The sequence below is a fragment of the Amblyomma maculatum genome, unplaced genomic scaffold, assembly GCF_055883805.1.
Source record: "Amblyomma maculatum isolate TAMU_Amacu unplaced genomic scaffold, ASM5588380v1 scaffold_29, whole genome shotgun sequence".
NCBI classification, from domain to species: Eukaryota; Metazoa; Arthropoda; class Arachnida; order Ixodida; family Ixodidae; genus Amblyomma; species Amblyomma maculatum.
The window spans coordinates 406472-432678 of NW_028146754.1; the positions used below are offsets into that span (position 1 = coordinate 406472).

At 46.1% G+C, this 26207-nt stretch overlaps 1 pseudogene; it reads right to left on the bottom strand.

The window, feature by feature from the left end:
- The window catches only part of LOC146170883 (uncharacterized), a 574420-nt pseudogene that overhangs the window by 106557 nt on the left and 441656 nt on the right, over positions 1–26207 (bottom strand).

A 26207-nucleotide genomic window follows, 5' to 3' on the forward strand; every position in this document is an offset into this window, starting at 1 on the left:
GAGGGTGCTCTGACACTGAGAAGAAATGTGGCATTGAATCTTGCTGTACATGGGGACAATGTTTTGGGGCTATGCAGCCGAGTCTAGGTACGAAAGACAAGGAGAAAAGTTTCTGTCCCCTTGCCGTGAAGAGTGGTTTGCTCACTATTTGGGCTAGGAGTGAACTGAGCTGAAGTGAAAGGAGGAAGTTGGAGAGTCAATGCAAGGTCACTAGGGCTGAAGTAACCCACTCTACATTGCAAGGCGAAAGAGGTATGTTGCCTCCTCCTTTCTGCCTAACTTCAGCTGCATAGCCACAGTTATCCCCGAGTATATTGATGTGCTACCGTGATCAAGACTTGTAGAACTGAAAACTGAAAGTAACAAAGCAGTATGGCATGATTAAAATATCTATGGTGTCCAGGTGAATAGCACGCTGCACTCCAGTGTTGCTGACGGCGTATTTACTTATTTTATATTAAAAACAACAGTAGTTAGTGAACCATAAACATAATACTTCTGCTATTGTGAGGATTCCACATCTATGTAAACTGAATGAAGAAAGTGGAACTATCAATAGCTTGCACTGACAACTCACCAGGCACCCACTGGTGAAATAAGTGGAGCAAAATGTCATCTGCATTCACCACATTCATCATTAAGGTATTGCAGACACTAAGCATAGTTCACCATCATAGCACTTCTGATATCATATCCAAGCCATCTATAAAGCTACCTAGCTTGTCGCATGAACATTTCAGCAGATGACTTTTCAATGGTCATATGACTGAACCAATTCTCATGAAAAAAAATGTTTATGACCAAATCAGCACTTTTCTCAGAGTTCACTGCATGGGAGTGAGTTCGTCAACTGCTAGTGTTTAAGAAAAAGGGGTCACCAAACTGTAAGTAACCTGCGTTGAGTTGCAAACAACGAAATTTCGGAGAGTGGTGAGGGGCAGACTTTGTGGCATTACGAAGGTCTCGACTAACGCTAACAGTAGGCAGCCTTGATTTGATGATAGGGTTCAACATGCCAAAGAAACTTAGACAATGAGGGTCAGCAATAGTAGGTAGCTCTGGATAATTTGGCTATCTACACATCTTCAATGTGCACTGACACTGTACAGCACATGGGGACTTAGGGTTTTTGCTACCACCAAAATGTAACCACCCCAGCTCGGACCGAGCCCGCGTCACCCAGCTCACTAGTCAAATGCCCAAAACACTGAAGCCACCACAGTAGGGTGCAGGCAGCCTTGAAGAGGGTTACATTTGCAGGCATGTTTTGTACAAGCCAAGCTTATATAAGCTGGGTATGGCCAAGCTGCGGCTAATGAGTAGCACGAGGCTCCTTGCAAAGTGCAGATCACGACAGCTTGGCACCTGTCCACCACCCACCATTTGCAGTATTTCTGCCTCTACAGCCAGCTTCTCTGTACTTTCTCCTTTAAGTTCCAAACCACCTATTGTTTAGAATTCTTTTGAACAATGAAACAATAAGCCACCCTTATGGACACACATCTAACAGAGCTGCTCACAACTGCAACCATGCTCATTCGGGAATTTGAATATGCTTGCTTTACAAATGGGGCAATTGAGGCATATTAACAGTCGTGACATGAGTTCTTAACTGTGACCACCAGCTTTGTTAAATGAAAAAAAAAGTCATTCTTATCATTTACTTTGCTTTTTGTAAAATGCTGCCTTTTTAGTCAAGAGTTCTCATTAAAGGTATGGCAGCAGTTGCTGTAGGCCCATAGCTAAAGAGCTGTCTGACATATGTCCGCATTGTACTAGCTTGCTCGTACATGGAACTGAGCCTTAGCAACCTTCGCGGTGATGCAAAGAGATGTTTGCCCATGCTAACAGCTCGTCATTTCCATAATGGCGCAGATCAGTGTCTTCACTCTACTTGTGCTATGAGCATTCCTGTCACTAGCACATATTGAAAGTAAAAGGGATGACAGCAGGCAATGCGACATATGCCAGCAAAGACACGTTCACCTGCTTTTTCTCTGCACATACAGTGAATTACAATCCCAGAAGTGAAGTGGTCTGCTTGCTCCGCAAAAGAGCACCTGCATTCAGTACAGATTGTGTCCCGATTGCGTTTGGAACTCATGCCAGCGCAAGTAGGTGGCGCCCATGAACTGACAGAAGAATTGCCCGTTATTCTGTGTACTAGCCCGTGCTTCGTCTACACGTGCCAGCTGTTTTTAAACTGTAATAGGTCTGCATTTCTCCTGCTGCTTCTTGGGATGGCATTGACATCAACAGTTTATGCCATTCTTTCGTATAGCAGAGTGCGGGCAAACAGGGTAAAATTTCTTTGGCACTATTCTCAAATAAAAGGAAGTCGCAGTTCACAATTTTCACTGTTTCAGAGTTCAGGAATGGCTTTAAGATCATGAATAGCACATAAAGATGGTTTCTGCACAAAGTCTTCTAGTCACACTCCAAACTGAGGTCTTTAAAAAAAGATTATTGCATAATACTACTGCTCTTAGACTTGCTGTCCTCAAGAGTAAGCACTAGTTCAAGACAGCAATTTGCATTCATAGAAGCGGCAAGTAATGATCATCTATAATGGAGCACAGAGGGCACAGTCAGCACAGCAGAGCATGCTACTTGAAATGGAAGGTGCAGCTGAACAAATACTCAAGCAAACTTCTGGCCGGTTCTGTTGATTTCGGTAGAGAAATCCACAGCTCAAGGGATTGATCTTGGCTCAGCAATCGCTCCCCATCTGCATTGGGAAGATGGGACCTGCGTTCTGGATCTGCATTTGGAATACAGTTACTCCAAAAAGAGCAGAAAATAATGTTCTGTAAGTCACTAAACCCTGTGATTGAAATTGACCATTAGTAAAGTCTTGTCATCTATCACCTCTATCTGCTCATAATTTAAGTAGCATTATAAAAGTCTGCGATTCTGCAGGAACCTCTGATCTCACGCCAAGAATTCAGTGCCCATAGCAGGCACAACGCCCATCTAGAGATGCCAGGTAATGTAACTCGTAAGAAATGTTATGCTAACTCTTCTTTACCTACTAAGAGAGCAAACAGTATTTCTGTCGCCGAACCTTCTTTAATAATAAATAAATAATAAATTGGTTCACAGGAAGGGAAAGGCGCAGTAACTGTCACACTTGCTCTGTGGACACCCGAACCGCGCCGTAAGGGAAAGGAGGGAGGTGGGAATGAAAGTGGACAGAGAGAAAGAGGAGCCGTAGTGGAGGGCTACGGAGTAATTTCGACCACCTGGGGATCTTTAACGTGCGCTGACATCGCACCGAACCTTCTTTTAAACACTATTTCACGGCAATGGCAAAAGGCATTTCCAGTCTAACCTAGTACAGTGGCGATGAACGAGCCCCTGAGCCTGCCATATGCCAAGGCGTAAATGCGCTTCACTGCAACGTACGAGTAAACAAGTGGAAGGCTGGAAGCTTGAACAATCTGTTTCCAGTAAACAATCACGTTTGGGTGGTTAGTTTGGAATACCAAGCAAGCACTCTGCCCATAGCTTCATCTACTAGATTTCCTCTCAAAGGTATAACCAGCAAACAATGTCTGCAACTTAAGCCAGGAGTACAATTCTAGCATGTTCTGAATGTTCTAAGACTTCGATCATCACATTGACTTTTTAATCATGCCAGTCACCTCAACATCAAATCAAAGCAATATATGTGGCAGCTTATGGAACCTTCGCACATACAAAACACACCGAGAAATGCAAGCCAGTCAGTCTAAAGGCAGCCTATCATCAGCATATTGTTCATGGCCTTCACAGTGACACCAAGTTTGCTCCCTCACCACCCTATAAACATGCAGTGTTTGCACCCCAACTCAGGTTACACAAAATGTGACGGCTCTTTAAACGAAAGAGGAGCAGTGCACCAAGAAATGCAAAAGTTCGTCCCTAGCTCCCATTATGTCAACTGAAGAATGTGCAGAGTCGGACCAGAAATATGGATTTTTGAAAACATGTATTCTGTATAGAAATATGAGTGATATCTAGGAATCTAGGAAGATAGTGGTACCAGTGCAGTAAGCAGTCTGCCCCTTGTGCATCATGAAGGGCCAATGCTCTCGAACTTCCAAACCTTTCATCATGCCAAAACATGCTCACCCGATCAATTATGAATTGTGAAAGGCTACACACTCTAAAGTAGAAACACTTCCATGCAAAAAAGTAAAAAGAAGCCAAATGCAGAATGTGATGTGACTGTTCAAACAATGTCTGGAAGTGCATGTGGCAACCAAGAAATTCATAAATGTGGTAGCCATTCATAATCTAGATTCAGACACAACACTAATTCCATATCAACATCTACCGTTGCTTCTACAAAACATGCATAAATTTAAACAAAAACACCACAACTGAATGATACTTTAAGAAGCAAAGGCTTGTTTTGCTTGGAATTCTGCATACACTCATTTTGAAACCTGCCTGAATTTCATATTCCCACATCTGTGATGAATCAGTGGTATACTGAGTACGGAAAAACTGCACACATTTTGATTCACATTTTATATTAGAGAAGATTCCAATGGGGCATCTCAGCTCTAAGTCAGAATTTTTTTCGCTTCATTTGTAAATAATTAAACAAGAAAATCAATACTATTGGTACTGTTGAATGCATAATTACCTCTACACCTTACTGACATTTCTGGACTGAAGGCCTGAGTTTGGTGTCTGTCATTAATATGCGCTTAGTAGTTTTTGGGGATTACTTCAGTCACGACCAAAGTATGAAAAAGAAAATGTCAAGCCCAATACAGGTGAAAAAATTCAAAATAGCTCAAAGTTGTTTTTTTTCCCCTTCTACTACCCGAGGCTCGACAATGGAGTTTAAGTACGGTTGCTGCTGAATCATACTTCCGTCGCATGTTCGCCGGTTCCATATCTCATAATCCGCAATATTTATGGAACATATAATAATGATCTAGCCTTGTTGTAACGCAGGTAGGTTTTACCGTTTATTCAATCCGTGTAGTTGCAACTGCACAAGCGCCGGATCTTCAACTGCTGCGCAACATAAGGCTGGGGTCGAGGCACTTGGAACTGGCCCATTCTAAATTCTTGCAGAAGGCTGAATTGCAGTAAGCGCCAGCATCGTGCACCCCGCAATGGTATTACGAGTGATGATTTGTACGGCATATTTTACTCTGAGCGTGCAGCCCCTGGAACTAACTGCCTCTTTTCCAAGGTACTGCAAACGCATTCACCCTTCCCTCGTCAACAGCAAACTACCGTATGTTATAATGACATGCGCGTCTTGATGTTTACGAACTAGCGCTGTGTTGGCATGCATCATCAGTTCTGCGCAAAGTTTTTAGGAGAATGTACAGGGAAGATGGAAATTAACTTACCTCCGAAATGTCAAATGTATGCCGGGTGGTGGCCGCCCTCCAATAGTCCCGTCGTCAGCGTAGTGTTTGCAGTGAGAGCGCACAAAAGAAACGCACTACCTGTCGGGCACGCGAGCACACTTTTTGCACAGGTATGCACACAACCTTACCACGGTTCTGCACATCGCACGAGCTATTTTGTTGCGCTTTGTGCCTCGTATATCTCGAAAGAATGAAGCCGCTAGCAGCAAGGCCCACAGCAGCACACAAGAGAAAAAGGCGCGACACCACCAACTCATAATGGCTACGGCTAGCACTTCGATCCGCTTCGGCTGCCTCGTCTGGTTTCGACTTGTTTCGGTTTCGGAAGTCGCTTTAACTTTGCTGCTCGCCGAATAGTGGCAAGCACGATGTCGGGCGTCTACGCGCTAACGCTGCATGTTTGTCCTGTATGCGCGCCTGTAGTTTGTACATTCAGAAATGTAGCAGTGCTAGTGAAAGACCACCGTGAGTTTCGCTTTTCTCTCGATGCTGGACAAACTAACTGCGTGCTTTGCTTGTCATGGACGTTAGGTTGAGCGCGGTCTGTGGTTCGGCGAATCGTTGCTTTGGCCCAAATTCATTGCCAAGTTCCTTGCGAAAACTCCTGTTCATAAACAGTTACAGTGGCAATTGTTTGTTTGTTATTATTGGAAGACTATACGGCGTTTTACAGATCAAGGGATTTGTTTGGAAACAGAAGATGCTGAATTGTGCTCGCTCATAAAGAACAGTGGGCGAGCCCAATTCGGCTCGCCCGCTGTTCCTTTATGGGCGCCACATCTATGGCTATCACTTCAAACTGGTCACCTAAGAGCGATCATTTCTTGTGTGATATGTGCCTCACTACTTCAGTGTCTAACTCTGAAATGGTGACGAAATTTTTTAATGCCTGTAGCTTATAGCAAAAGCAAGGACAGTTGGGTGAAAGCCTGAATTCTCAGTCAGGAAAGATATGCGATATGCAGAAATAGCTTACCGGTCAAGCTTCAAGTGAAGGCAGTGTGGGGTGTTTGCATGCTCTTTACTTCAATTAAGAAACTGACCATACAAATATTTAAACTTATCTCTGTGGCCTACAGCATACAGTAAAGAAGCTAAAGCAACTAAGCTGCTCTTTCCACGCAGCATGATGATTATGCACTGCTGGTGGAAACTGCACAACATATATTCGTGGAGTTACACGTGCAGCTTTCCTCAATGCATGTCGCGTGACGCAGCCTACAGTGACACTGAAAAATATGCCATCTAAAAGACATTTCCTTGCAATATGATGATTCAGCATATATGTGCATAGTGTGCATAGCTTCAAGATGCAATACATACTGTTGGTATCACCACTCATAAAGTACTAGAATTTGTGTATCTCTTCATTAGTCTAAGATCACCGATTCAATCCTTTCTTTTTTTCTTTTTATTTGACAATGAGACGGACAACATTTGCAAGTGTCATTACGCAGCAGAAAGCTTCAATTCAAAGTAGTGCAGTTCAGCAAATGTTTACTATAGTCTCAGGAAACTTAAAAATGGCGTATATAGGTGTAGATATGCAAGTCAAAACTCAAAAGGCTGTAGGAGCTGTTTTGCTCAGCCTATCCTTGTGCTGAAAAAGAGAGTCAGGCTGGTTGGTTATAATGAGTCGATTGAGTGAACAGTGCTCTAAGACAGTAAGGGAGATAAAGAAGCAGAATTGTCATCTTCTCTCCCATGCCATCTGTTAGTGCTGTTCAGTCAGTTGAGAATTGTATTTCTGTGGCCATTACAAGTGAATATGAGCTCGTGAAGTTCAGTACTGGAGTTAACTTTCACATTTCTGCTATCACATTTACTTTTCCTTCTACAGATGAAACCCCAAGCCAGTTCTTCATACAAACTTGTGATGCCTGATGGTGGTAAAAGTGTGCAGTTATAGTGCGTTGCCTCCATTCATATGCAAAACACAATGTAAGGGAGATTTTGATCGCCAGTTTGACCGTCATGTACTTGGCAGGCAACACATCAATGTTGTGCACACAGCCTTTGTCGTGCATCTATGGCTGCGTCCAACTTTCAGAAATGAATGGTTGAAAGAGAAGCAAATGATGCTATTAGATCTAGTTGAAGTATCTCGCTTTTGACATTGTTTTACAGTGAGAACATTTTAGAGGGTGTTCAAGGTAAATGTCACCAAAGTATAGAAACGTACACTGCGTCCTAGCCTCTTCAAATCTAATGAGAGTTGCTGAGAATATGATGTATTTTTGTGTCTTCGTTTTAATGAGCAATAAAAATATTTTCTAATCTTGCGTTTATTGTTTTGAGCAGGCTAAGGTCAACCCAAAAGTTGTAGATCGCTAAAAAAAACGACTCCCCATATCCTTTCCGCGAATTTATGTACTTTTCTTATTGCTCTTCGAAAAACGTCCGAAAAACACGAAATTAATAGGTAAGCGATTTAAGCGTCCCTAGATGACCGACCAAATAAGAAATTCGGTTATCTCTGCAATGTTTTGCAGAATGGGGTTTTATGTTTGTCAAATGAAGCAGGAATATAAAAAAAGCCTTGAATAAAATTCTTCTCGCAGGACAATCTCATCGAGAAATAAAATTACATTATCATGTTCTTCTGCTCGCTTCCATTTATGTCACACCATACTTGCGAAAGTTGCAGACAAAAAAGAACTTCATTACTTGATCGGTCGTCTGGGAGCGCTTCAATTGCTGCCATATACCGCGCTTGGTTTTGCATTTCGTGGGCTTTCTTCGAAGGCCAATAAATAAAGGTATGGAAATCATAGTGTTACGGGGATGTACTTGATGTAACAGCACTGCGATGGGCTGAACTCGACGCTGAGACTTCAGTAGCCGTGCAGTGTCCACTCTGTCAGAGTCCTCTTTCTCAACGCTTTGTCGTGCCCGTGTTCCTGGATCGTCGTCTTCGTCAGTGTGCACATCACTTTAGTACCGCGTTTCCAGGTAACACTACCCCCCTCGGCAAAAGGCAACGTCCCGGTGCGTATTAGGCGTGCGATGTGGAGGGGGAGCAACATGGCTTTAGGCGGGCGACATGTACGATTTCGGAAGTGGGTGTAGCAGTCGGTGACTTTGGGTGGAGCGGTGAAATCTCATAGGTCACGTCGGTCACTGGGCGTAGTACACGGTAAGGACCTGTGTAGTGGGGCAGAAGTTTTTGACACAACGCCACACGACGGCACGGAAGCCAGATCAACACCAGAGATCCGGGAGGATAGTGCACCTCGCGGTGGTGAGCGTCGTAGCGGCGTTTTTGAGCTTCTTGAGAGATGGTGAGATTGTGACGAGCAATCTGGCGAGCAGCGTCGGCTCGGGCGATGGTATCGCGGGCATAGGTTGTGACGAGGCCAGCGGCGGGAAGCAGCGTGTCGAAGGGCAGTAAGGGGTCCCTTCCAAAGAGAAGATAGAATGGAGAGTACCCAGCAGTGTCATGACGCGAAGAGTTATATGCAAAGGTGACAAATGGCAGACTAATCCCAGTCACGATGACTGTCGGATACGTACATTGCGAGCATGTCGGTGAGTGTGCGGTTAAGACGCTCCGTAAGACCGTTCGTCTGAGGGTGATACGCAGTGTTGAACCTGTGCCGAACGGAGCAAGAGCGAAGTATTTCCTCAACAACTCGGGAAAGGAAACAGCGGCCACGGTCGGTAAGTAGTTGACGGGGAGCACCATGGTGTAGTATGACGTCATACAAAAGGAAGTCAGCAACGTCTGTGGCGCAGCTGGTTGGAATGGCGAGAGTGATCACGTACCGCGTGGCATAATCGGTGGCCACAGCGATCCATTTGTTTCCCGACAAGGACTCGGGAAAGGGCCCTAGGAGGTCAAGGCCAACACGAGAAAATGGCTCAGTCGGGATAGCAATCGGCTGCAGGTGTCCGGGTGGCAGCACAAGGGGTTTCTTCCGGCGTTGACAGAGGTCGCAAGCGGCTACATAACGTTGGACAGAGCGGTAGAGTCCAGGCCAGAAGAAACGCCGGCGCACGCGGTCGTATGTGCGTGAGAGGCCAAGATGGCCAGCTGTAGGGGCGTCGTGCATTTGTTCGAGAACGGCAGAGCGTAGGTGTTGGGGAACGACCAGCAAGTGCTCAGCGCCATCAGGTCGCATGTTGCGACGGTATAGCGTATTCCCATGAAGGAAGAACAGGGCGAGGGAAGCGTCACGGCTGTGTGTGCGGAGGCTGTCGATAAGAGAACTGAGGGTTGGGTCCAACCGCTGTTCGTCGGCTATGTGGGAAAAGTCCGATATAGAGAAGACACAAGGGTCCAGCTCATAGTCAGTATAGGAAGGGGGATCGACGGGATAACGGCACAGACAGTCTGCATCCTGGTGAAGCCGACCGGATTTGTATACAACGGAAACGGTATACTCCTGCAAGCGCAGTGCACAGCGGCCGAGGCGGCCAGCAGGATCCTTGAGAGAAGAGAGCCAACATAAGGCGTGGTGATCAGTAATTACAGTGAAGGGCCGGCCAAACAAGTAGGGTCTGAATTTTCCAACGGCCCAAACGAGAGCCAGGCACTCCCGTTCCGTAATGGAATAGTTCTGTTCTGCTGATGACAGGAGACGACTGGCGTAGGCAATAACGCAATGTTGGCGGCGTTGTCGCTGTGCAAGAATGGCACAAATCCCGTGGCCACTGGCGTCGGTGCGAAGTTCCGTCGGGGCAGACGGTTTGAAATGGGCCAACACAGGAGGATTGGTGAGAATAGCGATGAGGGTGGAGAATGCGTTAGCCTGCTCTGGTCCCCATGAGAATGGAACGCCTTTCTTCAGCAGATTGGTGAGAGGACGAGCAACAGCGGCAAAGTTCGGGACGAAAAGGCGAAAATAAGAACACAGTCCTTTAAAGCTGCGGACATCACGGGGTGAACGGGGACATGGAAACGCACTGACAGCGCGAACTTTGTCGGGATCTGGTTGCACGCCGGTGGCATTCACCAAATGGCCAAGCACTTTAAGTTCGCGGCGACCAAAACCGCACTTCTTTGAGTTCAGTTGAAGTCCGGCACGGCGGAAAAGTGCCAAGATGGAAGAAAGGCGACGAAGATGGCTTTCGAACGAGGGCGAGAAGACAATCACGTCATCCAAGTAACATAGACAAGTCGTACATTTGAAGCCGCGGAGTAATGAGTCCATCATTCGTTCAAACGTAGCAGGGGCGTTGCAAAGTCCATAAGGCATAACCTTAAATTGGTAAAGTCCGTCGGTCGTGACAAAAGCTGTCTTCTCGCGGTCTTCTTCGTCAACAGAGATCTGCCAGTAGCCGCTACGAAGGTCGATGGAGGAAAAGTAGCGGGCTCCATGTAAACAGTCCAAGGCATCGTCTATTCGCGGCAGCGGGTAAACATCTTTCCTTGTAATCTTGTTCAAATGTCGATAGTCAGCACAAAAGCGCCAACTGTTGTCTTTCTTTCTAACGAGCACGACAGGAGGTGCCCAGGGGCTGTTCGAAGGTTCGATGATATTGTTGCCCAACATCTAGTCGACCTCCTGCTGGATGACTTGGCGCTCAGAAAGGGACACACGATAAGGCCTCCGATGTGCAGGCTTTGCATCGCCGGTGTCAATACGGCGAGTCACAACTGATGTTTGGCCCAGAGAACCGGCAGCAAAGTCAAAAATGTCGGATAAGGATAACAAAAGGTTGTGCAGGTCTTGAGCGTGTTCGGGGCTGAGGTCAGAGGCAATCATTGCGGAAATAGGGTCGGTAATTGTGGTGGAGAGTACGGGTGTTGGAAGGACGCTTGAATGTGGGCCAGGAGTGAGTGCACAAATGGTGCAGTCTGTGAGAGGGGACTAGGTAGCAAGGGATATTCCTTCGGGGAGAACTTGGGGTGACAGACTGAAGTTCAGGATAGGAAGGTAGGTGCTGTTCTGTGTAACGCGTACGATGAGATGAGGAAGAATGACGTTGCGGTCAAGAAAGACCTCGGTGATAGGGCAAGCCAGATAGTCATCGTCAGGCACAGGCGGGAAAGGTGACAGAGGTAGGTAAACAGCAGAGTCAGGGGGCAGGCGAACAAACTCAGTGGAGCGAAGGTGGGGTGCAGATGGAGGATGTTCTGAGCAGACAGGTGGGTCCAAACGAAGAAGGCGCTGGAACAGTCGATAAGGGCAGAGTTTGCCGTTAAAAAGTCAAGGCCGAGGATCACATTGTGAGGGCACTGGTTGAGGACAGTGAACAAAACAGGGATGTGATGACCGGCAAGGGTGACTCGGGCAGTGCACTGCCCAGTGACGGCAGCAGTACTGCCATCGGCAACACGAACGGTGGGCGAAGCGGCGGGGGTCTGTACTTTCTTGAGGCGGCGGCAAAACGATGAGCTCATGATTGAGACTTGGGCACCAGTGTCAATGAGGGCAGAGACGGGAACGCCATCCACGAACAGGGACAGGAGGTTACAGGGCGAAGAAATGGGCAGTAGAGGATTTCCAGGTCGGGGTACCAATGCAGCGTCACCCCCGGGACCTGCATTGGCTAGTTTCCCGTGAAGCGGCCGGCAGAGGAAGGCGAGGAACTGCGGCCAGGAAGAGGTGAACGGGAACGGCTGGCTGGCGGGGAAGGAGACCGACTGGACACAGGAGGAGGCGGAGTAGTATCGGTGCGGGGTGGCTCATAACGAGGCGTGAAACGGGGTGACCGTAATTGGAGTAGCGGTCAACATAAGGAAAACGTCGAGGTGGTGATGTCCAGCGACTGCGGCAGTGACGAGCGATGTGGCCAATACGCGAGCACGTGAAACAGATCGGCCTGTCGTCAGGGGTGCGCCACTCATCAGGATTGCGGTATCGGTAGCGTGGCGCGTAGGTGTTGCGGGGTGTAGCGGTGGCGACCATGGGAGGGACAGGGCTCGAACTGTGGTGTTCCACGGTGTGGCTACAGGGGACGGCCAAGTTCGCAACCTCTTGACGAACGACGCCTTGAATGAGGGATATCGTCGCTAGGTTGCTGTCCGAGGAGGGTGGGTTGGATGCAGCAGGAGCGAGCGCTTCTAGTTCACGACGCACAATGCGTGTCACATTTTCAGTGTTGGAAGGTTGCCTTAGGGTCGGCAGATCCTCGCACGTGGAGGTAGGGGCAGTGTTGGGGAGCCGATCGAATCGATGTGCAATGCGTCTGTGTTTGGCCTGCTCGAAATGTCGACAAACCTGCAAAACGGAGTCAACCGTAGCACAGTCCCGACAGAGTAGAAGATTGAAGGCATCGTCGGCTATGCCTTTGAGGATGTGCCCCATCTTATCAGGTTCTGGCATGTCTTTATCAACTTTTCTGCAGAGGGCCAGAACGTCTTGTATATACGCAATATAAGGCTCGGTAGATGTCTGGGCACGTTTGGCGAGGTCCCTCTTGGCGGCGAGTTGACGGCCAACCGGTTTTCCGAACAGGTCACGCAGTTTTTGTTTGCAAATATCCCAGGAGGGTATTTCTGCTTCATGCGTTTCGAACCAAACGCGTGCCGTGCCAGTAAGGTAGAAAATGACATTGGCCAGCACCAGCGTGGCGTCCCACCTGTTGTGCTGGCTAACACGCTCATAAAGCGAAAGCCAGTCCTCGACATCGACCTCATCTGTACCGCAGAATGGGCCAGGGTCACGGGGGTGGACTACGACGACAGTTGTAGTTGCGGAGGTAGATGAAGCCGCGTCGGTTGTCATCGTGACGGCTCCGAGGTGACGGCCACTGCGGAGATCCAGCGTCAGATTGTGTCGAACCCGCGACCTCCACTAAGATGTTACGGGGATGTACTTGATGTAACAGCACTGCGATTGGCTGAACTCGACGCTGAGACTTCAGTAGCCGTGCAGTGTCCACTCTGTCACAGTCGTCCTCTTTCTCAACGCTTTGTCGTGCCAGTGTTCCTGGGTCGTCGTCTTCGTCAGTGAGCACGTCACTTTAGTACCGCGTTTCCAGGTAACAATAGCTTCAAGGAAACAAATTTGAGCTCATATACAATAAATGCTCTGGGATTTTCTCCCACAAACCATTACAAAAGTAAGAAAGTTATTTCTGATATTAATTAATGCAAGCGAACAAGAAACACATCAGGACAGCATGCTCAACTCTCTAAGCTCTCACTAGCTTTCATGACGTTCAGGCGCATTTTCTTTTGGAAACCCTTGGTAACATATCATGGACAGCCTTATATGTGGATGTGCGAGATAAAGGTAATAAAGGTTCCATCTAATTTATTATTGAATTTTTTATATGTTGTGCACAAACCTTATACACCAAGTAATGATCCTTAGCTTTTAAAGACATGCTGTAGCTAGACATGAATAAATCGCATGTCACTACATATGAATAACGCTGCTTTTTCATAATAAAATGTTACAAGTCTTATCCTGCATTATTTTCTCATCCATAGAGCTAGGAGCATTTGCTTCGAGGAGTGTCAATAAATACATTTTTCCTCGTGGCACTTGTTTTAGTCGAAAGTCGAAAACCTTGTTCAAGGAGCAACGAGCAGCAAAAAGTCGATTTTCAATCCTGCATTCTGATACGAAAAAGGAAGTTGTGGTCAATTAAACTTTGCCTTAATTACGAAGATTATATTCTTTATTTCAAGACAATCTTTAGGCTCTGGATCGCGAGGTGATTTATGGACAACGCAAAAAAATCGTGCCAGTTTCGAACGCAATAATATCGAATAATTTTGATGAAAGGTTTTGAAAAAGCATTTCCTTCTATGTTTATAAATTCGCCCTGAGAAACTCAGAATCATTTGGGACTAAAGGATGTTGCATTGTATTGTTTGCAATTATAAAAATGTGATAAAACTGAAATCTTGTACAGAAAATTGTCAAAATTGAGCGCTACATTCTGGCGGGTTCCAGTAAGTTTTCGCCATTAAAACCATTTCTCAGCATTACGCAGGCCTTATTGTTTTTTAGTATGTAGCCATGTACTTGTCTGTTTGTTCTAATGTTACTTCAAAATTGGAAAAAAAGGTTTTAAAACTGGCTAAAAGTTGACAATTTTTATTTGAATTTAAGAAACATCACCACAGTCGATTTTCCTTCAAACCGCTTAAATACAATTCCGAGTTTTTCATAAATATAACAAAAAAACTATTGCATTATTTGGGATAATCTATCAAAACAAATATCACATGAGCGCATGGTTTTAAGCTATAAAGTTGCCTAGGCCTGCCCCTTAAGGAGTAGGGATCAGACATTCCATTATTATTCCTTAAACTTAGTTACATGTTATCCGCAACGACATGTTCTCCCCCTTTCTGCATTCGAATTCAAAGGCTGAAAAAGCACAACAGCCAGAGAGTTCCCAAGAAAACACTGCAACTAAATGGCAAGTAAAAAAGAGTTTATTTAAATGCGTAAAAAGCACTATACAGAGGGCTTCTGCAAGGCGAGCATGTTGATTCTTTCGGTGCGTGCCGCTGCTGATGGTCGTATACGGGCTTTTGAGTACAGCCCGTTCGGGGGAAGACGCCCATACTCCTTCCGCAGATGCCAGTAGAGGTTCTGGACAGCCTCGAAGCCGGACTCATTCTCGCTTGTTACTGGTGAATCCAGCGTATTATTACACCCGCCTAAGTCATGTCCGTCGCACAGCTGACAGGGTCAAGATCCGTGGCATAGAAGGGAGGCAGGACCTGTAGGTGCCCTGCCGGGTGATGTGGGGGCTTGCCAGCTCCTGCCACGTTCGGATCGCTTTGCAGGCCCTTGTCGGCAGCGCTGAGAAGTGTGGACTGGAAAGCAAAACCGACGCATCGACTATTGCGATAAATGCCCGCTTCCTAATGCTGCAACGCTTTAAATATGGTTGCGAGAACTTTGACGACAGAGAAGAAGAAACCGCAAAAACACACCGGGAGGCTAGCAGCGGCTATCGCGGTCATTTATAACTTCTCCCATAGTCCCGCTTTTATTTTCTTATAAAGGTTTTCCGGGAGAATTTGACGGACAACTTATTGGGTCATGTCGTGACGCTGGGGCTAAGTCGACCCGGCCTTCACTTGGTAGCGTGCAGAGACTCTGGGTTGATGAAGGATTGAATCTTCGAAGTTGGTAAAATATATACAAGCAGGTTTAATGGCACTTTGAGAAAACTTATTTACATCATTATTTACATGAAAAAGAAGGGTATATTAACAAAATGGCAAGCGTTAAGAGTTCATAGCGAGAAGCGTCTGGATGAGCCGTTTACCCAGGGCTCAGAGCCATTTCGTGCTCTGCAGCGTCCTTAAAACCCCCTATGTCCAGCCCCTCTCTGAAGATGCTGACCAACCAAATCCAGGGCACGCCCCTCAGATATCGGCATCCAATCGAACACATCACTGCACTGATGGTCTGAAGCACTGACTGGCCCGGCATTGTTTCGTTGAGCCTGGTCACTTGTTGGCGGGAAAAGCTTGGGAACGGCGAGGAGGTACATTTCTATTCTTTAGCCAAGAATCCATAGGCTGGTTCCGGCAAGTGGATTTACTTCTCAGAAACCCAAGTGCACGTGCGCGCCGCATACGCTTCCAGCATTGTCCCTTTCCGGCAATTGCAAATCTTTCCTGCATTCCCGGGAAATCATCTAATGGCCGTATGCGTCATGCTCCTTTCTTGTCCTGCAAGTCAGCGGACATGTCACTCTGTCGTCTCCTTTAGATAGTAGGCATTCCTCACTGGACGATGGCGCTTCTCGACTGGAAGGGTGAACAAAAGAAAGAAAGCGCTTCTGGCTATTTCCCGCAGGGGGACATTTCTTTGTGTTTTTCTAGACGTTCTCTTGACAGGGTCAATTTGGCATTTGCAGGGTGTCCACAAAGCAAAACAGGCTTACAAAACAGGATTCCTGGAAACAGGCTCACTTAGAGCCATTGTACCAACACCACATATCCACAGCACTTATCCATGCCCACAGGCGAACAATAGAGCGCGCAAGTGCGGATGATGCACGGTCGTAACAGCCTCCTCCCCCGCCAGAAGAGTCTCGGAGGGCAGCAGTCGCAGCTGCTGCATGAAGAGACGACTTAATGGCCTGCACATGAACGCTTGAAGCTCGCTGTTGCTTGTCGCGTTGTCTTGATTGTCGTAGGCCAATTTGCTTGAGCTGTCTCTGAAACTTAACCACATGTCGAAGCAAGCACTCGGCTCCCGTCTGAAGAGACCATGTTAAAAGAAAACTGCCATTGTTGTTCGAGAAAAGCCCACTCTCAAGACGTTCAGGACCCACGTATTCCTAGAAAACCAAACGTGCTGCTTTACATAGTCACACATATACAAGCGCACGAAAAAAAACAACCTGATTATCAATTTGGATACATTGTGAGGAACATCTCGGACCGCTTAGAAAGAGCGGCTAAGCGCGTCCGCATTCCCATTTAGCTTCCCTTTTTTGTATCTTATTTCAAAATTGTACTGCTGTAAAATCAAGCTCCACCTAAGAAGGCGACTGTTCTTCGATGTCGCAGTTTGCAGCCAAGCCAGGGGACAATGGTCCGTCTCTACGGTGAATTTGGCCCCTCCAAGATAGCACTGCAATTTTTGTATGGCCCATACAATGCAAGCGCACTCTTTCTCTCACGCGCAATAAGCTCTCTCTCTAGAACTCAGTTTTCTGCTCAGGTAGAGCACGGGGTGCTCATTACCGTCGTCATCTCTCTGGCAGAGAACAGCACCTAGCCCTCGATCACTGGCATCACACTGGACCGTGAATTCTCGGCCATAGTCTGGAGCTCGCAATACCGGACGGCTAATCAGCACAGCCTTCAGGTTTACGAAGGAGGCTTCCTTTTGTTCGTCCCAGACTACATTTGTCGGTTCTGTCTTGCGGAGAGCGTCGGTCAGAGGGCTAGCCAAAACTGAATAGTTAGGGATGTAGTGATTGTAGTACCCAGTCAGACCCAGGAATGCTCGAATTTCCGTCTTCGTGCTCGGCCGCGGGTAGTCTGCTACCGCAGAAATCTTAATCTCGCTGGGTTTCCTGAAACCTTGACCTACATTGTGACCCAAGTAGTCCACGGTCGCCCTTGCCAGGCAACATTTCTCGGCCTTTACGGTTAGTCCAGCTTGACGCAAAAGGCTCAGTACAGCTCTTAGATGTACCATATGGTCCGCCCATGAGTCGGAAAAAACCGCAATGTCATCTAAATAAGGCACCGCGAATATTTCACACCCCTTTAAAACCCTATCCATGAGTCGGGAAAAACAAAATGGAGCATTTTTGAGCCCGAAACTCATCATTGTTGGCTGGTAGCTGCCCGTCGGAGTGACGAAAGCCGCGTATCTGCTGGCGCGTTCAGTGAGCGGTACTTGCCAGTATCCTCGAGTAAGGTCCAGCGTAGTCACATATGCCACTCCACTGACCTGTTCTACCCTCTCCTGAATATTCGGAATAGGATACACTTGATCCCTGGTGAGAGAATTTAGCTTTCGGTAGTCTACCACAGGCCTAGGGTCTTTACCTGGAGCTTCTACTAAGATCATAGGCGAAGCATAATCGCTTTTCGAGGGTTGTATTACTCCCAATTCCAGCATGCGAGTTACTTCCCTATCCAGAATTTCTCTTTGCCTTGGAGAAAATCGGTAGCACCTTGATCGCACTGGCACGTCTGAAGTCAGCTCAATATCGTGCTCAGTCAAATCAGTCGTGCCTGGCCTGTCCAAGAGGCAGGCCTCAAACTCGTTTATTATCTCGCCCAGATCGGACAGCTGAGATTTCTTTAGTTCTCCTCTCTGCTCCGTCTTTTTGAGAAGCTCCAGAACATTGCTTCCTTTTCCGCTGAGGCAAATCAAGTTGTCCCCCATCTCCTCGGGAAGGTTTAACGTTAGATTTACCACGGCTCCCTCCATAGTTAAGTCCTCTCGGGTTCCACTTAAAAGTCTCGTGAGATTACTAGACACTGGCGGCAAGAGGTTACTCTCAAGAACGTCCTCATTCCGCGTCTCATCAAGCTCACTTTCAAGTTGACTTATCTGAGATGCCTCGCTCTCAAAGTTTTCTGACCTGCTATCTTCCGCATCTACCACTGTTTTAACTGCCGTTTCCTCCGCTGTGGATTCTTCTGGAATGAGCAGTGTAGCTAGTTCTCGCGCCTTTAAACGTGTTAAGGCTTGCACAACTCTGTCTCCGAAAAGGATGCCCCTCTTTCGCAGTAGCATGTCCGATTTGTTGGAGAACAAATACGGATAGCACTTATGAAGCTTTCCTGAAACGGCAGCCTCGGTTGTTAACTTGCCGAAAGGGCCCTTGATGACCACGTTCGCGATTGGCAAGCACACACTCTGTTCCTCCACTACCTGGCGGATCCACGCACACTGTCCTGTATAGTCGGAAGGCGACACATACGCCGGATGGACAACATCCATCGTTGCGGCCGAATCGCGCAGTACCTTGCAAGGCTTCCCGTTGACTACTAGGTCATGCAGGTAGGGTTTCAAAAGCTGCATATTTTCATCGCAGTCACTGACATACGAGAAAGCAATCTTTTCTTTCCGGCAGTTGACGGCAATGTGACCCTGCTCATTACACCTAAAGCATGTGAGCGGCTTCCTAACCCCAAGCTTCTTCTTTGTGTTCTGCGCGTTGGTCACTTCCCCACTTTTCTCACTGCCGTCCTTTCTAGGGCGTTTGCCTGAAGAAGCCTTCCTTTCTTCGTTTGCAAATCTAGCAAAGTGCCTTTTCGGACGGTTATTCACACTCAACTTGGGATTGCGGGGCCTATCCACTGCTGGGTTGCTGAATTGTCGGCGCGAAGCATACTCCTCAATTAGTTCAGCAGCTTCATTTGCCGACTTAATGTCGCCTCGGTCCTGTAACCAATTTCTTTCTTTTTCTGGGAGGCAGTTATAAAACTGCTCCAAAAGAATTCGCTCGACTACAGCGTCCCTATCACTGTAGGAATCAGTGCTCTTTAGCCACTCGCCCAAATTAACTCTTAAATTGTACAGGAATTCAGGGTAACTCTCGTCCCTGGACTTAGTAGCGTTCCGAAAACGTTGTCTGAACGCCTCGGCGCTAAGCCTATACTTTCTCAGAAGGCAAGCTTTGACCTTCTCGTAGTTGTCCGCGTCCTCCTTGCTTAGCCGCGCGACAACCTCCGCTGCCTCGCAGGGCAGAACCGTCAATAATCTCTGAGACCAAGTGTCTCGCTGGAAGGACAGTTTTTCGCAGGTTCGCTCAAAGTTAGCCAGATACAGACCGATATCCCCTGATATCACATATGGCTGCATGTACTTTAACATCTTGAAATCTGCCTCCTTGTTGAGACGAGGTACCGCTAGCTGGGGACAATCGCCCGACCTCTTGCTCAACTCTAGTTCTAATTTCCGGAGCTCAATGTCTAGCTTCTTTTCCTCTTTTTCCCTCTCACGTTCGCGCTCCTTTTCCTCTTTTTCCCTCACTTTCTGCTGTCTGAGCTGCTCCTTTTTTTGACCGATGAGGTTCCATGCTTCACTGAGCTCCTCATCATCGGTTCCCAGATCAGTGATTGCCTTTATAATCAAGGGTTTTCGTGCCAAACCACTTGTATCAATTCCCAATTCCTCACACAATTGCAACAGTTCCGGTTTCTGCAGCTTTTGTAGGTCCATGATCGCTCCGAGTGTCGGCTACTTCCAAAACAACAGTGCAAACTACCAAACCTAAAGGCGTTTCAACACTTTTTACCAGTTCTAAAACCTAACCCTGTTCTAGAACCTGGTCCACATCAGAAGAAAAGCCAAGCACTCACCCACACATGCGATCGATGTTCCGAGCTGCTCTCTTGTTGGCCGATTGTTGCTCCTGCTTGTTGCTTGAGATGCCACGTCCGATCACCAGATGTTGTGGCTTGCAGATTCAGATCCACCTCCAATCACCAGATGTTGTGGCTTGTAGATTCAGATCCCAACGCTGGTCACCAGTTGTTGTGACGCTGGGGCTAAGTCGACCCGGCCTTCACTCGGTAGCGTGCAGAGACTCTGGGTTGATGAAGGATTGAATCTTCGAAGTTGGTAAAATATATACAAGCAGGTTTAATGGCACTTTGAGAAAACTTATTTACATGATTATTTACATGAAAAAGAAGGGTATATTAACAAAATGGCAAGCGTTAAGAGTTCATAGCGAGAAGCGTCTGGATGAGCCGTTTACCCAGGGCTCAGAGCCATTTCGTGCTCTGCAGCGTCCTTAAAACCCCCTATGTCCAGCCCCTCTCTGAAGATGCTGACCAACCAAATCCAGGGCACGCCCCTCAGATATCGGCATCCAATCGAACACATCCCTGCACTGATGGTCTGAAGCACTGACTGGCCCGGCATTGTTTCGTTGAGCCTGGTCACTTGTTGGCGAGAAAAGCTTGGGAACGGCGAGGAGGTACATTTCTATTCTTCAGCCAAGAATCGATAGGCTGGTTCCGGCAAGTGGATTTACTTCTCAGAAACCCAAGTGCACGTGCGCGCCGCATACGCTTTCAGCATTGTCCCTTTCCGGCAATTGCAAATCTTTCCTGCATTCCCGGGAAATCATCTAATGGCCGTATGCGTCATGCTCCTTTCTTGTCCTGCAAGTCAGCGGACATGTCACTCTGTCGTCTCCTTTAGATAGTAGGCATTCCTCACTGGACGATGGCGCTTCTCGACTGGAAGGGTGAACAAAAGAAAGAAAGCACTTCCGGCTATTTCCCGCAGGGGGACATTTCTTTGTGTTTTTCTAGACATTCTCTTGACAGGGTCAATTTGGCATTTGCAGGGTGTCCACAAAGCAAAACAGGCTTACAAAACAGGATTCCTGGAAACAGGCTCACTTAGAGCCATTGTACCAACACCACATATCCACAGCACTTATCCATGCCCACAGGCGAACAATAGAGCGCGCAAGTGCGGATGATGCACGGTCGTAACAGTCATCAAGAGGACCTCCATGAAAGTGCACTAAGACTGGCTCTACCATTTTATGCAAAGATTACGTCTAATCATTGCATACTTAGAGATTGGCCACTGAACTTTGGACAGGTGAGGAAAAAATGACTGAACGACGACCTTACCTCGTATACTGACTCGCATGTCGTGTCCAGTACAGAACGACTTTCTCTGGACTTCTAGGAGAATTCGGGTGCCTCAGGGTTCAGCGACGAACACTAAAAAAAAAAAAAAAAAAAGAGAACGCTCTTGCTTCAACATATCAATTCACAGAATAGCACCTTTAACACCAACTTTCCTGACCGCTGCATTTTTTGTTACTCTTTCAAAGCAATATATTTTAAATATTATAACTTCACAACAGTACAAATCTCATTCACACATGTTTTCCTCTTGGTGATCAACTAAAACAGTCTAATATGGTTTGGAATAAGGGATTAGATGTACGATGATAGAATATGATCGAATAAAATATATTGAGCAAAGTCGGGCTCTGACGTACACTCATTTCAATTGAAATGGAAATGTATGTTTCATGATCAAATAAGCCTAAGGGTGATACAATAGCCATCTAACTTCCGCGGAAAAAAAATAAAAGCTTTGTATGCTTTCTAAACCTCACCAAGTTGATCTTCAATTCCTGCCAATTTGACAGGGTTCCTATATTACCTCCTAAATTACTCTACCTATACCATGCTAACTTAAGAATTTAAGCGACCAGAATTAGCGTGAGGGTGCACTTACAATATCTCCTAGTTCCACATCCCAAACTTGAAAATAAAACAGTGCTCTCCACGATAGACGTAGCGCCGCATCTCTGCGGGACACGCTGTGCACTGCAAACCGCAAATAGAGACAACAATTAGCATGCATGCACAAGTAAGGAAAGCCTCCAAAAGCAACTGAGAGTAGGGTCATAAATTTAGCTATGCTTTGCAAAGACAACTTGAAGTTTCGAACGTAATCTACCAAAAGGTGTTAAAAATGAGCAGTTGTACTGACCTTCACGTAGATGCGCATTTCTTAAACAAAATATTTTCTTGGCGGCACTAAACATTACGTTCTGAGATGACCTAGAGTCAGTGATTTGTGTCTTCAAACGAAGCCTTTTTATGCGTGCTGGAGCGTTTCCCCTGATAAGCGTGATTGGCTCTTTGGAAGAAGGCCCATCAAGGTTGTCTCGCCCACTTGCCACTCAGTACAAATTTTTTCCTTTCGCCTTGAACTCCAACACTTTCCATCTTTTGTTGTTCTCAGCGAAAGCCATCCCAGGTGGGGACGGAAACGACCTACAAAGAAATGGAGGCTGCGCTTCTCTTGGTTCTAGGAGGTATTGTAAGTCCATTTAGCTGTAAGCTGTGACTTGTTCTGATGAGTCATGGTCGGTGTCAAATGACTCCGCCAACTTTCAACACGGTTTGTAATCTACACTGCTTTTATGGCTTTTCGGAGGCATCCTGTTTCTTGAATATATTCTGCACAACTCAGGAGCATGTAAAATTCTATGAAGTACCGAAGACATAGCCCAAACCTGTGTTGGAATGCGGGTTAGATGTCACGTGAAACCACACTTGGCTCAGAAGCTGTTGGGAATCACATCCTCGTAAAATACCTTAACGATGAATAGTGGTGTAGCTAACGCTGCCCCGTGACATCCGCACATCATCAGGCCATCACTTGCTTATAGCCGTAAAGTGTTCGCGCGCCTTTGAAAAGAGAGCAGTTACATATGACGCCCAGTGCGGGGACAGCTTCCTCCTACACTGCATATTTCCTGCTCGAGGATTGAAATGAAAGGAATGTTGTATAATGTGCTTGCTCCACATAATCAGGTGATTTCTCAGAGAAAAGATTCCTACGCTTGCCGATGCATGCAAATTCAGATCGGAATTAATGTTTACATGCATTTCTCTGGTGGTCTTCTAATTATCAATCAATGACGTCATCGATGTCACGGAACGTTCTATCTTTTGGTTTAGTTTAGCTTTAATCTAAGAAATCGCCATGTTGTCACTTTCGTTCTACAGAAAAAAAAAAACATATTAAAAGCCTGATGATCACTGAAATGTACCTAATATCATACAGATGCATCTTCAGTGTTATACCCAACAAATCAGTAAGAAATTAAGTGGCGTTTACGCTATATACTTTACATTTCGTGCCTTATGGAATTATCAATAATGCCCTTGCATTTCTTTTTCGCCAAGGAGGACTTGCAGGATGCTACCGTATGCGTCTCAGGGGTGTTTATTGTTGTGGCTGTGTTGTTTTATGTTTTAATTCATAGAAATCGGTAACTTCACCTATATTGACTCTCTTTCTCTGCCTCCTTCTGGCGACTATTTTCCCGCCCCCTTTATACTTTACATTTCGTGCCTTATGGAATTATCACTAATGCCCTTGCATTTCTTTTTCGCCAAGGAGGACTTGCAGGATGCTACCGTATGCGTCTCAGGGGTGTTTATTGTTGTGGCTGTGTTGTTTTATGTTTTAATTCTTAGAAATCGGTAACTTCACCTATATTGACTCTCTTTCTCTGCCTCCTTCCGGCGACTATTTTCCCGCCCCCTTTATACTTTACATTTCGTGCCTTATGGAATTATCACTAATGCCCTTGCATTTATTTTTCGCCAAGGAGGACTTGCAGGATGCTACCGTATGCGTATCAGGGGTGTTTATTGTCGTGGCTGTGTTGTTTTATGTTTTAATTCTTAGAAATCGGTAACTTCACCTATATTGACTCTCTTTCTCTACCTCCTTCCGGTGACTATTTTCCCGCCCCTTTACCCAATGCCTATCTCCGGGACGCGCCTACAGGGTATCGCCCTGCTATTGTGCCTGTCGTCCCCTAATATACTGAGTTGTGTATTCTCTGTGTGCTCCAATCCTACCCACCTCCTCTCTGTCTGGGGGCACTCCTAACCACGTGTAGCACGTTGTTCATTTTCCAAGAAGATGACCTCTATTTTTTGGTACATTTAAGCAAGCCATTTGCGCCTTGTCTAGCTCTATACTTGGCCTCCTAAGCTATCTGCAGCACTTCGAAAGGCAGACTTCCCTTGCAATTGTTCTCCTCATTGCCTATCGCCCCTGCACGCCTTAATAGATAATTGTGCTCCTACTGTCACCCTGCCAACTTTGAGCGCATTTCTTCAAATTTCGATCCACAGGATTAAGAACTCTTGCTTAGATTGTAAGGAAAGAAGTAAAAGGCTAAAGTTTGCTACTGTACGAATACATAGGTTTGTGAAATGACAGTCTAACGAATGCAGTAGCTAAATGCACCGACGGAATGCATTGTATCCATGCATGTAATATCCCAGCGGGTAAGGGAATTATCTCTGCTTGGGAAACATGCATGAACCAACGATTCAACGTGCACATAATCCGTTTTGGCTCTGAGGCTTTTAAAAGAAACATAGTTTTCCCACATCGTCAAATGCGCATGGCACTTGAAACGTTACGCTCTTAAAATTCATGAATGTTGTTGGTGAGATCAGAGTAAATGTTGATATACCCTGTATTTCATACAACTTCTGTTTGCGAAATTTATTACTCTGTTGCAATATTTAGGTGCTTAAAAAAGGATATTAAGCAAATGATGAACTGTGATTTGTTTGCTCTTGCAAGCGCGTGAATTTAGTGTGTAGGTTGTTTGTATAGCAGAATCAGACAAATAAGTATGAAATGAACATTGTGGAACCTCAGCGAGTTTATCTCGCAGCACTTTTAAGCAGCTTCTCGTATTCCTACAAACTGGGAGGTAGGTTTAAGATGTGAAGTCGGCAATAATTACGGAACGCAGCTATAAAGTGTGCTAAATGCAAGCCAACTAAAAAACTGTATGTCACGCGGCGAGCGAGCAGGAGGTAAGATAGAGATACAATAGTAAACAAGTGAGGAATGCTCATCACGTTCCGGGAAAAGGGTTGCACACAGAAATTTGCGCCCACCTTCCCATGAGCCCCCAACTTTCAGGGAGGTCGCTACTCAAAAGGTGAGTCAAAGTGTGCTGTTTAATTCCTTATATTTCGAAGAATTCCACCCGTCCAGTGCTCAGCGGCGTCTTTCATTGAGAAAACGAACCATTTTGCGACAACGAAAAAGCTTCAAGAGGCTGGAACCTATACCGGTATTCAACCTAGAGAAAGTACAGCACCATGTTCTCAAATGTCCGATGTCATTTCAAAATTTGCCTCGGTGTTCTTCTTGTTATAAATGCGCTTGAGATAAAGACAAGCTCTGTCGAATAATACGTTCTAATAGGGTTCCGGTAAGAACGTCTCCAGAAAAAATTTTTCCTGAGGAAATGTCCACGGAAAAAAATGCCCCGGAAAAAAGGTTTCTTTTTGCGAAGCAGGAAAAATTGTCCTTGGACAAAAAGTCTGTTTTTGCGAGTTAAGAAAAAATGGCCCCAGGCGGGCGAAGCCAAATGTTTGGTAAAGTCAATCTTTCGCATGGCCAGGGGTGATTTGCGTCGAATGGCATCGAAAAAAGATGGTTGGCCAAATATAGTGTGAAAAACGGCCGCATGTGAGCTTTCATACGACTAATTAGCAAGAGGACACAATTTACATCGCCCAAGTTTGTTTATTTTACCTTGCATTAAATTTTATGATTTTAGCTTGAAAGTAATTTGATTTTTTTTGTTTCTCGACGGGTTTTCTCCTTCCACGTGTTGTGACTCCTGAAACTTTCTACTGCACCTACTATGTTTTCCTACTTGAAATCCAATTAATTACCCTATTCGATATCGGTTATCGCCCCTTCGCACTACATTCTTGCCGAGGCTGTCTCTTCTTCTTGATTGCCACCAGAGTTTCACTAAGTCTGGTTATTTCTCTGGCCCACTCTGCACGCTTCATATCTCTTATCGTTGACCTATTAATTATTTTGTTGCATAGCCTCTCTGTATTTACTCAGCTTAATCATAACCCCTTTTCATTTGCATACACGTTTC